The sequence below is a fragment of the Phragmites australis genome, chromosome 9 (assembly GCF_958298935.1).
Source record: "Phragmites australis chromosome 9, lpPhrAust1.1, whole genome shotgun sequence".
Lineage (NCBI taxonomy): Eukaryota > Viridiplantae > Streptophyta > Magnoliopsida > Poales > Poaceae > Phragmites > Phragmites australis.
Genome location: NC_084929.1, coordinates 34,424,823 through 34,434,617, shown reverse-complemented (window position 1 = coordinate 34,434,617; position 9,795 = coordinate 34,424,823). Strand labels below are relative to the sequence as shown.

Sequence of the window (9,795 nt, the reverse complement as noted above, 5' to 3'; positions counted from 1 at the left end):
TTTACACCGCCGCGTGTACGGACGAGATGATTATGTAACCATTGCGGTGTACGGCTCACGAGGCCCGTGTTGATTTTCTAGAAAATCATCCCAAATCTGGGGCTTTTTAAAAGCTAAGATCATGAATTTACGTCGAAATTGGCATTTAACAAAAAAATAACCAGAGCATAACACCACCAAACGGCGCAAATATCCAGAAGTGTAGGGGTGCATGTGCAAACGGCGTGCTTTAAGGGTTGTCCTTGCCCTTCGACACGGGACCGGCCTGCGACTGCGAGCGCTTTAATTCGAAAGGCGTGGTCACGGGCGGAGAGATCCCGGCCGTCGGATGGGAGGCTAAGTGTGTTTGGTTCCACTTAGACTATGCTAAGGATTCCTGTCACAGGTAAAAATTTCGTCATGAACGGATTTTAGTTTTTTTCAGAACTTCAACGATTTTTTTTCACGATTTGTGTTACGAAGAGATTCTCAGCGTCATTTTCTTCAGAACAGGATTCTCTCTCATTTTCCTTCGCAATTTTCCTTGAAGAAAAGCTGTTGGAGATGAGATAAAATAAAATGAATAGAAACGTGAAAGAGAATCAGGAAGAGAATATGGTTAGAGATGGTTTTAGGAGAGTTGTTTTCAGTTTTTATGATTTGAAATTGAAATAAATATATAGTTTTGTATAATTTACTTATAAGATTGTCAGAATTTAAGAATTTGGTTTTTCTTAGCTTTTTATATATTGTGAAAACCTATTTTACTGAATTATCTATTAAAGTTTTTTAAATCTACAGTCTAAAAACTTTACATAATTTAGTTTTTTATAATTTTTTTACGATTCATAATCCATAGTTAAAACAAACAGACACTTAGTATAAGTGTTAAAAAGGAGAGTGTTTAATTGGTTGATCAATTTCTGCTTAGTTAACTGAATTTAAGGTTATATGAGTACATACAAAAGTTAAAATTATGATCGATTGTGATTTATTACTCGTATGAAGATAAATTTATAATACTCACGAGTGAGTTCAATGCTCAAGATTGCGTCGAGCTTCACTCCCAAATCAGAAGTAAAAAAAAAACCGTATATCTACCTATATCAGATCAAGCTACAACAATAAATATAAACAATCAAACTAGCTTTTTTTTAATTCTCTTATCCACTGAACCAGAAAGGAGATCCGAAAAATCCACCACATCCTAACCCGCACGGACCGAGTCAGATGGACGGTCGTGTCCCGTGAGCCGGCACACGACCGAGCGGTGGGGCAGCGGCGGTGACGGCACGGGTACTCTCGCCGGACCGCCCGTACCGTCCGGCTCAGTCGCTGTCTCGCCACAGGGGGGCTGCCGGACTGCAGCGGCGAGCGTTGTGCTGTGTCGTTAGCCGCGGGTTCGGCGTTGGGAGCATGCATGCCAGCACTCAACATGTGCGATAGTCTGTAGGCCTATGGCATGGTCCATTCCGGCGAAACACGCATCCATGCATCCATCGTAACTGCAGTACGTGCAAGCTCTGGCAGTTTGGATCATGGTGCAAGCGATCGTGATTAATGCGTTATACTAATGCTAATAAGCAAAAACATCCCAAAGCCAAAATAAACAAAAGTAAGAAAGGGGAAGAGTGTCACACCCAGTTTAAAAAATAAATTATATATATATATATATATCAAGATCAGTTTTATCATGTATGTAGTGATGTTATTAGTGATAAACAATATCATATCGTATAAAAATAACTTCATTAAAACGAATACCAGAATTTTAAATAGCAGCAGAAGAACCAGAGAAAACTTTAACAAAAGCTTCAGGACACATCACAAGCAATCAACTAGAAAAACACGACCTAGGACGTTTCATCTTCATTATAGTATTTAATTTTTTTATCTCCATGTAAGCATTCTTCAACTAAGCAGTATTTATTATCGTATTCCACAACTATGAGTACATATCGTATTTTGTAGGCGTGAAAAAGCATGGTATGAGGGTTTGAGATAAGAAAGGTATGACTCAGATTTATTGTATCTATATCATCCTAACTTAGAACTAAAAAATATATAGCAGTACTATTTACTATGTGAGATAACAAGACTTTAAAAGATACAGCTCATCAAATTTCATCTGACTACCAAACTCATAAGGTATTCTATACACAGCTACCAACTCATCGGATCACCACACCTAACTACAAAATCAACCATCCAAGATCCCCCACTAATCACGAAGAAGTCCAATCCCTCTCTTGATCGTGAGCATGTCTGATAATCAATTTTACACTCTGTAAAAATTGCACACTTTACTCACAAGTCATAATTCCCTGCTTGTATCGGTCAAGCACTTACACACTTCCTTTGGTGTGCGCCTGGGTCTCACTACAAGATATTTTTGAAGCATCTCCCAATTTTATATTTACTTATTAAAGTTTCACCGTCGTACATAAGTGGAGAAATACTCCACCCCTTTTGTGCCTGAAGGTAAAAAGGAAGTCCACATAGACTTCTTTTATGGAAGTCCACATAGATTCCTTCCACATCCTATACCACCATATGACCCATACAGTACTATAAGAACATCTAATTACTTGGACAGATCGTACACATACAAAACTCGTGGTTGCGCTGTTATACCGGGTTACATGTCCATGAACCGTTCCTTATTCATTGACCTGGACAAGACTACCACTAACCACAGGAGAACTAACCGTCAATACCAAAATAACCTTTACCGCTTGGAACACATCCACAGGTCAAATGAAGATAACCCAAACACATGCGGTCCACTTGCCTAAGTCCCTAGGTATCCATATTGATACCAAGATTACCATATCAATTCATGTTGCATAGACCATTAAACAAATTAATATTTAAACCCACCCAACTCAACAACATGACTAAGCATTTTTACCCACGACACTCAAACTATAACACAAACGACAAAAATAATCATAGAAGCATCTAGTAAACTCTACACATGAGATTCATATTGACAAGCATGCAAGTACAGTAAAAGACATATTTTCCTACAACATGGCTAATATGATCAAGGACACTTGCTTTCTACGAAGTGCTACTAAATATTGTCGAAATCTTTACCTTAAAGTCTCTCGAATTGTTCCGAAATATTATCAACTAATTGTGAGAACTACTAACAAACAACACAACAAAAATACTAAGAACAATATACCAAATAGTAGTAAGGCACTATAAAAAGCATACTAACAGAAAGTACTCATTACTACGATAGCATGCGTGTAAGAATCGTCTAAAATGGAGCTATAACAAAAAAGTTACAAGGATTTTAAGCCACAGGGTTCTTTCTGTAAAAGAATAGGGACTATTTGGTAAAAATAGAAAAATCTATGGGCTTATTTATAAAATTTTAGGGCCTATATGTAAATATATAACTATAGGGGCTAAATGTAAAAATGGTAGTTGACAAATGCCTTTTTGTGAAACCCGAAAAGTGTAAGGACCTAAATATAAAATGACCTAATTAAAAGAATTAATATATTAGTTTTTAATTATAAAACCCTACTTATTTTGTCATGCTGATGTCAGCGTGCTAACTGGGCTCGAGAGGCTAACGTAGACCGACACGTGGTGATGACTAGACCGTCATGTGGGACAAAGATGATGACGTGGCCCGCTGGCATGGCTTCACATAAATCTAATCATCAAAGTGGACATGTGGCAAGATCTAATTTAGCGAAGAAATATCTGTACTTCTAATATTGGTTGTTCATTTGAGATCAGGCGGTGGAGGGTGAGGAGGAGGCTACCTCGGCTCTGGCTTGGGAGGCGATGGCGATGAGTCGGCCATGGCGGCGCATGGTTAGAGGACGGTGGCGACGGCGCTGTGATGCTCGGGAGGTGACAGCGAGCGACGGAGCATGAACAGGTGATGGTGGCGAATCCGTTTGATGGCTCGAACGGCAGTGGGGCACACCAGAGAAGCTCGATGATAGAGAGGCTTCAACGGGTTTCAGTGGTCTCTGGAGCTCCGTGCGGTGGCCGGAATTCAACGGCGATCGGTCACGGTCGACGAGATGTTGATGAAGAACACTGGCGATGGCTCAGATGGTGTCAGGGCGACGCGAATCGACTCAGCGACGGCGACGGGGTGCGATGAATGTTCGATGACGGTGCACAAGCTGTTTGGTGAGGGAAATCCGGTGAAACTTAGGGGCTTAGGCGCGGTGAGGCGAAGGGAGGCTCGGCCAGGGGTTAATCACGAGTTGTGTAGAGGGAGGGGGCGGTTGTGGAGACGGGGTTCAAGTCATGCGGCGGTTTGAGGCAAAGCGGGGTGAGCGAGAGGTTAGGAGTGATGACCGGGCCTGTATGAGAGAGAGAGATCAGAGGGAGAAAGAAAACAGGCATCACAAGGAGTCACTTCTTGATGTCCAGTCTGGTCCACACTGCCCAGCCCACCCTGCCAAATCGATCATCGTGTCCAACCGGTTCCCGAGTGGTCCCTTTTCTTACCTTCTTCTTCGCCGGAGGCATCGTTTCAAATATACAGACTTTCACTCTTTGATATCGGGTCGACAATGGAGTTTGGTTTTGGTTGGTTGCAAGTTGTCTTTTAGTGTTCTTGTTCTTGGTCTCCTATTTGCGGGCGGACGTTGGATTTCTTGAGTTTTTTTAGATTACTTCGATCCGAGGTGAAAAACAGTTGAGCTAGTTTGTTGGCAGAACATCGATCTCTACCGTTACACAGTTGCCCGTTCGTCTGAAGAACAGCTCGACCATGGTGTCAAATTTGGCGTTGGGGTTTGACGAGTGTCACCCAAAATCTAAACTCCTCCCGCATTTTTCAGTTCAAAAATATTCATGAGAACTATGTTGGATGTGATTAGAAGGAATTGTATAAGAGCATAATTGTAGCTATAAAGATAGAGTGACGCAACGAAGAAAGCACATTCAGGTTAATAACATTATTTTAGGGTCGGTTTGGAAGGCCGATTTTGAAGTTAAAACCGGTGTAAATTACCGGCCCTAAAAAGATCTTCGTCTCGGGCTGAAAAAATGTGTTTGGATGGCTTGGAGAGGCCACATACTTACACATTCGGTGCTCTGATGTGATTTTTTTGAGCTCCAATTTGAGCTCGGATATGGAATCACTTCTCCAATTCGATGTCTATTATGAAATTTCAATGCATGATGCAACGGTTGTTCATGCGCTCGCTGTGTTGAGTAGATGTGGATTTATGGTTATCCCATTCGTAGAGGGAACGGTTGTTTATCTGCCTGATCTTTCTCTCAAACATCTTATCCATGAAGTTCTGATTACACTGGCGTTTTTGGGTAAAAAGAAATTACAGGTGTATTTTTTTCCAGACAATTTTTTTTTTCCGAACACCCAAACAGACGGCAAATGCTACACATATTTAAATCATCTTCAACAAAAACTCTAAAAATACATATCCTATAATACTATTACAGCATTCTCTAACATTGTTATAGCATCCTCTATTTTTTTCATCTCCAACAGACACCATATTTCCTACCTTTTATTACTCTCTTCCTTCCTCCGGATCCACGTGCATATTCAGTGCACAGTGATAAGCATGCTACGGTAGGCAGCAAATTTGCCGACTCCTTCATCCTGATCGTAATACTGTAGATACGAAAAAGTTAATTTGAAACTTCTGTGAGAGAGATACGATGTGAAAGAAGAAATATTTTACTATAGCAGAAAGAAAAAGTACAGACACTATCTCTGTTAGTGTCGGCCTTAAAGGTGCTACGAATTTTTTTCAAGCTGATGGGAAAAACCAATGAATAAGTCTCACGTGGATGTGTCAGGCTTTTCTGGCAACCGTAATTTTCTCCGGAAAAAACCTTGGTCTGTGTAGCTAAGTCAGCATATAAGATTTTTGTAGACATTTACGTATGTGTAGCATTGCTCCAAGCAGGCAAGGGCTTTTCTTATGCACGAAAATATACGGGTGGAATGCATTTACAGGTGGAAAATAATACAAACCTTACAAACAGGCCCTTAAGTGGATTTGCAAAAAAGAAAAAAACGATTAGGATGCCGGTTGGGCCACTTGTTGCTATCGTGCTTAAATAAAAGCCACCCCAACCCAGCCCAGTTATTCACTCACCCATCTGATAAAGGTTATTCAATGGGCAAAACATTTTAACGCCGTTGCCGGGGATCGAACCCGGGTCACCCGCGTGACAGGCGGGAATACTCACCACTATACTACAACGACTTTGTTGATTTAGGGACACAATTTATAATCTTAATCGTTGAAGCAGCCACGATTCCACCAATGGCGACTCCCACAGCTATGCGTGATCGGCTGGTTGGTGGCCTCGACCGCGCGAAGACGCCAGCCGGATACGTGCCGGCAACGCACAACTTTTCGCAGGCGCGCGCGTGGCGGCCTCGCCAGTCGTTGGCGACAGCACGCAGCCGCCCCCGCCCCCGCCCCAGCGCGCGCGTGCCGGCCCGTCGACTCTGCGCCGCACCGCCCCGCACGGCGCGCAGGCGCGGTATGGCGTGGCGTGCCGCGGCACGGGCCAGGGTGGCGCAGTACCGCAGGGCACGGTCCCCGTCCCGTCCCGTCGCACGGCGCACCTTGAATAAAAAGAGCTCGCGCGCGGTAATGCCGCGACTGTGCGGGCGTAGCTGGGGGCAGCAGCATCTCCCGGATCACACGTCTTGTCCGCGCTGCCCCTCACTGACGCCCGCGTCCCATCCCTGCCGGCTGCTGCCGCTGCCGCGCCCCTCTTTTGTTTCCCTCCGCTCTTTTTTTACTCGTTCAGTGCAGTGGAGTGTACCGCGCCCGCTTTTGGGAGCACCACGGCATGCACGAACGCAAATGCTGCATTGGCCACACCGAACCACTACTACTCCGTTTCGAGGTTTAGACACAAGAAAACTCAGTTTCTTGTTGGCTCAGTTGAGCTCTGCTCTCTTTTCGTTCCGTTCCTTGAGCACTTGAGCAGCGCTGCTCCTTCATGGAGTCAACTTGACGTCCATGGCCGTAGCCTGCTGGCGCTGGGGATGCAGAACTGCGGGCGCAGCTAGCGGAGTCGGCAGCCGGAGCACTACATGCATTGATCGCGACATCTATCTATCCTTGCTGTTCTCGTTAAAGCCTTGCCCGTGCAAACCGTTGACTCTGCTCAGAGATGCATCCATGCATGCTCGCATGATCTTTCTAGGATACACTGCACAGTGCACACTCGGGGCTCAACAGAACCTACCCAGCTAGCTACTTTGCACTCTGTCCCCGCGAGGCAGAGTGAAAGCCCCATGCGTCCGTAGAGCGTCTTCGGTACTGGACAGGACCATGCATCGGCAGACGGCAGCAGAAGATGTGCACTGCCAGCGACAGCATGGAAACAATACTTTACTTGATTAGGAGTAGCATATACTCCACTTCATATCATGCTTCGGGGCCATTTGATAAAGGTCTGAGAGCTGATTTTATCTTAGAATTGGCGGGACTGCTACTAAACGTATTGCCGTAGAATCGATTTCGCGGGAGAATCAGAGAGAATTATTCCCACATTTTGTACTGTGAGGTGGAAACCGAAAAATCTAGCTTTCACCAATTCCCGACTGATTCTCCTCAATTTTAACATAATCTTCTTTCAGTAATCACTTCAACCACTAATATACTAAACGATTTCACAAACAGAATTATTTTCACTACAAAATCTACTTTTAACCTAGAATCATTTTCATCACAGAATCAGGAGGTTGAAGACCTCTACTAAAAGATCCCTTCGTATACCTCTATATTACTGGAGAAAAAGGAAATTCAGACTGAAAGAAAAATTAGAGGTAGTGAAAAAGCACGGGGTACCGCAGGATAGGCGCTCCTCCGGTTCAGACAACCGTCGGTTCGTCAGCAGGCACCGTATGTTGTTGACACGCGAGAATACTTCCAAACAACGTGATGTGCCTGCCCCGTCGCGCCGTGTTGTGTAGCGCCGTGCAGGCATCCCAGTGCATCACGAAGAACAATGGTGGAGACGAGGTGTGGGTGCACACCTCACAAGTTCTCTTCAACTCGAATTTCGATTGCTGTTTCTTCTTAATGAAAAACCACAGTTTCTCCTAGGTTGGGTCTCGTGTTTTTACGTGTAGTCGTCATCCCTCCATGAGTTAGTGGTGTCAAGCATCAATCTGCATCGACACATTTTTCACAGCTGCACTATTTCCCGAGCGTCAATCTGCCATCAGATCGAGAGCAAGAATCGCAATTGTTCATGCTGCCGATTGATTTCCTAGCTCGCAGCTAGTATTCTTCTCCCCTCGTCGTCGTCGTTTTTTACCACCACGTATGCACGGCCACTGCGGGGGCAGAGTCGGGCAGGGCAAAAGGCCAGACAAGATTACAACCGGACGGGGATAACTGATAAGAGGAGGGACACCGGACACGCCCTATTGCTGCTGCTGCTGCTGCTTCCATGCATCATCTCCATGCGTCCCAGCCCAAGGCCACCAGCAGCAGCAGGGACAGCGAGGCGAGCGAGTGCTGTCACAACGATTAAAAGCAAAAGCGTAAAGCGGCAGCACAGCGGCAGGAACAGGATGAGACGAGGAGGAGCACGGGCGTCGCATGCATGCATGCATGAGGCAGGCCCCTGCGCAGCCGCTGAATATTCCCTGCACCAGCCATTAACAGCCAGAGTTCGGAGGCAACGACAAAGCACGACGCGCGCACAGTCACACAGCGCCAACCTTGCGCCGTCGCCTTGCCTCCTTGGCCCCTCCCTGCCCTGCCTCCCCCCTCGCCTAGCCTAGCCTAGCCCACTCTGCTCTGTTCTGCTGCTATGGAGCATGGAGCTTGGAGCGCGAACACAGAAGAGCAAGTGAAGTGGAGGATGAATGCGTCGTCGTACATAAATTCATCCGCGACCAGACGGATTGCGGTCGGTACACGCATTGCGTAGATGCGTCGATCGTTAGGATTCAGAATCCTGAACTGCTCTGACAGCTTGCTGTGGGTACAAGAGTAAATTAGCTTCTCATTTGTTTTTTTTTCTTTCTTTTTTCCTTTTTTTTCTTGGCCGGACTGGCAGAGACTTTTTGCCTGCCAAATTTCATCAAGACTGAAAGAGGGAGCTGAGTTGTTGTTTATCGAATACAGAGGGAACTGAATTGTATGCAATCTACTCTAGTCTTATTGAAGTGCACGTGTAGAAAATTTCTCTCTCTAGAATTTATTCATAGGGATACAGAAAACTAGTAAATGTAATAATAAGTAAGGGTTATATGCATCCCACGTTGCTGAAGGTCCGAAAATTTTCCCTTGTCTACAAAAAGAAAACTAGTAAATTCAGAAATTTAGTGCTTTTGCCCCAACTACGCAGTTCTTCCGCACTTGGTTCTACACCTGCGATTCCAACTAAATGTGAATGTAGAACAACTTTCTTCACAAAATGGCTGTATTCCGTGGCCAAATAAACCCGCTTCTGCATATGAACTTGAGAGAGGATTCATGAAACGAAAGATATATCAACCAAGCACGTTGCAGGTTACAGCCAATGTACTCATATCAAGAGAGGAAACCAGAATATAAGTGCATGCTGGCATTACCTGAAAGTTTCCAACAACAGGGAACACAATGCAAAATCATAGAGACTGCAGGCACTACAAAATTTAACCAGTGAATTCCAAACTTGATACTGCCTCTAACAACATTATTACGTTACTTAGAGGACCATTGAGAATTTGAGATCTCTTGACACTGCAAGCCCCTAGCCAAGAACACCCCAGTTGCATCCTCTCAAAATAGCAGAAAGAAGCAGAAAAGAAGAGGAAAAAAAAAGGAAAATGATGTAGCT

General features: G+C 44.6%; 1 non-coding gene across 1 annotated transcript; it reads right to left on the bottom strand.

Moving 5' to 3' along the window:
• Nucleotides 1-6,131: 6,131 nt before the first annotated feature.
• TRNAD-GUC (transfer RNA aspartic acid (anticodon GUC)) lies at nt 6,132-6,203 on the bottom strand. The gene has a single exon. It is a non-coding gene; the product is annotated as a tRNA-Asp (tRNA).
• Between the last annotated feature and the right edge of the window lie 3,592 nt (nt 6,204-9,795).